Source organism: Eurosta solidaginis, chromosome 3 (assembly GCF_040869045.1).
Source record: "Eurosta solidaginis isolate ZX-2024a chromosome 3, ASM4086904v1, whole genome shotgun sequence".
NCBI classification, from domain to species: domain Eukaryota; kingdom Metazoa; phylum Arthropoda; class Insecta; order Diptera; family Tephritidae; genus Eurosta; species Eurosta solidaginis.
The window spans coordinates 204,654,396-204,660,395 of record NC_090321.1 but is presented as its reverse complement, the minus strand read 5'-3'; positions in this window follow the sequence as shown (position 1 = coordinate 204,660,395).

Sequence of the window (6,000 nt, the reverse complement as noted above, 5' to 3'; positions counted from 1 at the left end):
AGGAATCTACACACCAAATTTCGTCAAGATATCTCAAAATTTACTCAAGTTATCGTGTTAACGGACAGACGGACGGACGGACGGACGGACGGACGGACATGGCTTAATCAAATTTTTTTTCGATACCTATGATTTTGATATATGGAAGTCTATATCTATCTCGATTCCTTTATACCTGTACAACCAACCGTTATCCAATCAAAGTTAATATACTCTGTGAGCTCTGCTCAACTGAGTATAAAATACAAGAAAAATACATAGAAATAAAGTAGTGTCATATAGGAGTTTGATTTGTTTTCACTTACAGCACCATTTTATTTGCAGGAGACTTTCACAGCTACAAAAATTAAGGCGGATATACACAGACGCTTTGGTTGTGTTGCATTCATTAATTCATCTGTCGGGCGAAGTATCGAAAAATTTACATAAATGCTTTGTTTCGTGCCTACGCTTTGACAACGCCAGGCGAAAAACAATGAAACACCGTACGTTATCTTTGCTTTGAAGCGACCAAAGCGTTTATATAATTTTGCCCCTATGCATTTGTGTAAACAGCCTTAGAAGTGAAATTTTTCCAAGTTACACATGTGGCGCTTTATATTTTGGCTCTAATTTAAGTAAATTTTTCTATCCGTATGTTTCATCTGTAAATACTAAAAAATTTTATTAAACTATGAAATGCAACTCAGCTTGAAGTACTCTTACGTACCAAAAATGCACCTGAGATTTGCATCAGGTGAGCCAGGCTGTTTGTAGTTTTGACGTTTATCGCTTAGCTGACACACTTGTATAGGTACACTATGCCCGGGGGTGTATTGCTCTTCTACCAACGCCGTTTTTATTGTGGTTAACATGTGGGGTGCTTGGGGCCGTCCGACTGTTGGCCTGTCAGTAGAAGCACACAGAGCTTTAGCTAACTCCAAAGGAAATTGATATACCATCAAACTTTTTACCATTGGTTGCTCTCGGAATATGATGAATTCTTTCGACGATATAATATGAAGGCATTGGTGATCGCCATATCAAATATATGATAAAATATGCGCGTCATGGTATCCATTGTTTTTATGCGCAAACCGTTTCTGCCCATAAAAGAACTCATGAGGTCTACGCTTCCCATGTGCGAGTTGTACTCACGAATTATTTGTGGACAATCTATCTCAATGCATTCCCTGGTCTTTCTATTATATCTATGTGCTTTCGATGGGTAGGGGTGGCATCCCCTTTAGCAAATGGTTGGATACCTACATAACTTGAACATAGTCGAACATTTTTAGCGTCCGTCCAAAGGAGTGTAGTTACGTCTACTCCGTAAGCGGTGCCACAAAACTCAACTGCATATCCTCTGCCTGCTTTTTTAACCTGCGCTTGCGAATCAGACGATAACTTACAATTAGATATTGGTTGCTCGATTGGTTTCTTCAACATTCAAATTGAACAGTTGACAGTTAAAAAAATTCAATCGGTGTCTTAAGTGTTTTTACTGTATGCGGTAACTCAGAGTCTCCGCGGAAGGCTATTTCATTTACATGCATTCTCATCGACCTTTGGCGCCATAGAATATTAGAGAACTCATTCGATCCCTTGTCCTTGTCTTGCATATCTACCTGCTGATGGTCTTAGCTGTGGTCCTGTAGGGTCAACAGTTGGTAATGGTGAATGCGGCCTTTTCGTTGGTTTACATGCCTTTCTGGTAGAAGTACTTGCTAAAGAGGGAGCTGTAGAAGTACATGGTTGCATATCGAGTGGTGCGGTGTTAGTATCCGATACTTTATCTGCTGGTTCAGGTGGGAGGCTTTGAGTTTTTGAAGCTACCGTTGCTAATGAAGCATCAGTAAGTGCACTAAGGTTCAGCAAAAGTCCATCCCCCTTTTCAAAATTGCCATTATGTATCTCATCTAAAACTTCCGTTATCATTTCTTCTTCTTCAGGCGGTATCTGATCAACAACGTAATCCCGCCGTAAACGCAGTTTGTAAATTTACAATTTTTCTCTAATACCAATTACAAAAACCACTGAATAAAAACACTGTACTTCAGTGTTAGTATCGAACTTATATACGGATTGTGGGATTAGGAGGGCAGGAGTTTTCAATACTAACAAAGTAAAACACGTGAGAATGAGATTGTCTGGCTTAGGCATCAATAACCAATGCACGGAGCAGTCAAAGACGCGCGCTGTCGGAAATTACTCTCACTATGACATGCTCGAAGATCAGCCAAAGTGCCAACAATCGCGGGAATGGCCGGAGAAGTGAGGCGGCCAATGGTCTTAGTAAAAACCAAGGAGAACTAGGCTGACTGCTTTGACCATAAGCTGAGCGGCGGTGTTATAGTGGTCAACCACGGGTCGCGGTAGAAAAGGAGACCTTCGTAAGATTAGCAATTTAGGTCCCCCTTCTGATCAACTCTGTTTAACATATTAGAAGGACTTGTATGTATGTTTTACTTCCGACTTCCAACAACAAATCACCAACGCAGCTGGAAATTTGTACGGCTTTTAGGGATGGAATAAGTTTTGAAAGTTTTACGAAAAAAAAAGGTAGTAGCCTAGATAACGTCGAACTGACCGGTCAATATCCATTGTGTTACTAAAGTTGGGTTAACAACGAAATGGAAAAACCACAATTAGCTACCAGGACTTATGTTAAAGAATAACTCCATTCACTTGGCTAATACTATATGTTTTCTAAGCTTAAAGGCAGTAAATTAAATAACTTATGACAAGCGGAAGCATTAGCCGTAACCAAAGCAGTAGAAGCACTAGAAGAGAAAATCTTAAACGGCAGCCGTGTTAACTTTTCTATTGACAGTCAAGCAGCAATTAAGGCAATAATTTCACAAAGCGCAGCATTTAAATGAGTGTTAGAGTCCTCGCAATTAGATTGGGCGAAATTAAGAAAAGGCGAGAGGTGCACATGATCGACCAAGCGGGAAAAGCGTGGCTCCAAGCGCCGGGCTGTGATGTTTCGAAGATGATGTGTAGGTCTTACAATCTAAGACTAACAAAGTTGCTTCATGTACGTTTGTTTAATGGTGTGTTCAGTTTATGCTTATATTTAAGAATTCATGAGCTTAACACCGGCTTATAATAATTGAATTTCAATTATTATGTTTTCTACGTATTCAAAGTTCTATCATTAGGTTAGGTTGAACTGGCCGGTCCATGAGGACCTCACATAGACTGAAAGAGTCCGGAGTGTTACCGGAAGTTTGTTTTAACGACCAAACTGAAAACCCCTATCAAAAGCCAGGACTTATATTATAAAATAACTCTGTCTTCTTGGCAAATACTAGAAGGTTTTTAAGACTTAAGCCACTGGTTGCTCCTAGATCTGACAGCTGTATCACTCCTAATAGCTGGAGTTTTAGCCTGGCAAGCGCAGGGCACGAGCACAGAACGTAGTCGATCATTTCCTCCTCAAACCCGTACTTCCTGGATCTGCTATCACTGACCAAGCCTAATTTAAAGGCATGTGCCGCCAGAAGGCAGTGTCCAATCAGAATACCCACCATGAGTCAACAGTCCTCTCTTTTTAATGATAGAAGCAACTTTGTTAGTCTAAGGTTGTAAGACCTACACAAAATCTTCGACACCTAACGCCCCGCGCTTGAACCCACGCCTTTCCCGCTTGGTCGATCATGTGCACATCTCGCCTTCTTTTAATCTCGCCCAAACTAATTGGGACATCTATATATCAATATAGATGTATGCTTCTCCTGTCCCGATTCTCTTCAGAGACTGCTTACACTTTAACATGTCTTTCGGTGCTGTGCTATGCGAGGTTATTGCCTTAATTGCTGCTTGACTGTCAATATAAAAGATAACACGGCTGCAGCTTAAGCTATTCTCTTCCAGTGTTTCTACTGCTTTGGTTACGGCTAATATTTCCGCTTGGAAAACGCTACAGTAATCTGGCTGCATGTAGGATATGTTTATTTCTGCATCAGCACAGTAAACCGCAGACCCTACTCCTTCCACTACTTTGTACCCATCTGTGTACACATGTATTGCCTCGTCCGCCATTTAAGCACACTTGCGCCAACCATCCACCTCTATTGTAGCCTTCAGATCTCCCTCGAAGCGCAGATAGGGAATCAGGTAGTCTGTTCGTCTTTGGATTGATGATGCTATACTACTTTGACCGTTTGGTCGGCGCTCAAGCTGCCTCGATGCCTCGTGTTACTGTTTTTAACGCTATATTCTTTGCTACCAGGTGCTTCTATCATTAAAAGGAGAAGACTGTGGACTCATGGTGGGTATTCTGACAGAACACTGCCTTCTGCAGTCAAATGTTTAGGCTTGGACATTAACTTAGGCTAGGACAGTGATAGCAAATGCAGGAAGTACGGGTTGGAGACGGATACTATCGAGCACGTTTTGTGCTGGGGCCCTGCGCTTGTCAGGCTAAGACATCAGCTATTAGGAGTGATACAGCTGTCAGATTTGGAATCAGCAAGTGGCATGGGTCCTAAAAAGCTTTTAATATTTTCCAAGTGGACGGTGTTATTTTATAACAGGTCCTGGTTTTTGATAAGGTTATTCAGTTTGGCCATTAAATTAACTGCTGGTAACACCACGGACTCATTCAGTCTATGTGAGGTCCTCGTGGACCGGCCAGTTTAACCTAACCTAACTGAAGTACATAAAAACTAAATACATATATGGATAACACCACTTCCTATTTTATACGGAATTTTAGTGAACGTTTTAACTGCAGTTGAAGTTTGCTTTGGCCGCATCCATTGAATTTACTGCACAGTTTAGGTGGCCAAGTTGAATGTTTTACTTTTTGCCAATGCTAATGTAATTTAAACCTGCATGGGCCATGTGTAACCCTTTGCATTCGCCATTAGGCGGCACTGTTAAGCTGAAAAAAACAGTTTCTGCAATGGCTTCCGTAGAATGCTACTTATTTTTCTACTCCTATTTTTTCAAATCAGGTAAAAACTTTACCCGCTTCTGACCGTTTAAAAACACCCCTGCCGTTTATGATAGCGTACATCTTCTGTCTTTTTTAAACAGTTTTATTTAGCTTGACTCTGTGTAGCGGCCGGCCGGCCGTTGTTTACGAATTTTGTAATAAAATTTAAGTAACTTCTCGATAAGCTACAAGCCTGAAACTTGGAATATAGTTCCGATAGGTTGCGCATGGATCGAAATATTTAAAAAATCGTATTTGTAGTACGATTTGGCTCATATCTGGAGCACATAATACATACATGAATAGGTGGCGCAGGTATCGAGATATTAAAAATACTTGTATCTGTGGTCGGATTTGGCTCATATTTGGAACAAATATTACATACAGTCCGGTAGAAGTGACATCAAAATACTTTGGAGTTTGAGGAGGGACAAGCATACGTGGCGTTGAGTCGAGTAAAGCCTTTGGAAGGATTATGTATTGAGGACTTAGATTGTAACAAATTGTCAGGAAAGAGTCCTAGTGATAATGAGTCACTAAATGAACTAAATATAATGAGAAATAATAGGCAATTAGATAAAGACTAAAAACTTGAAAATGAAATAATTAAAAAAACAATTTTAAATAAAATTTAACTAATAATACTCAAAGCTAGAAAATAATTAGGTAGGTCACAGGTAATCATCATACCCCTCATCAATCTAGGGCGTTGATCAGACAATTACATAAAAGCGTTGGGCGCGTCACATTTCTATTGGTAGTCATAAGTAAGACCAACTGAAAATAAATCAGGTTATGCTACGCTTCACATTTTTAGAAATTTCACGCGCCCAACACTTTTATTTATTTGCCTTAGATTGATGAGGAATGTGATGACTAGTACCTAGGAACTATCTAATTATTTTCTAGCTTTTGGTTTATTATTACTTAATGTAAGTATTGTTTTCAATAAAACCGTTTAACTTAAAATGTTTTTTTTTATTATTTTTTTTTATACTCAGTTGAGCAGAGCTCACAGAGTATATTAACTTTGATTGCATAACGGTTGGTTGTACAGGTATAAAGGAATCGAGATA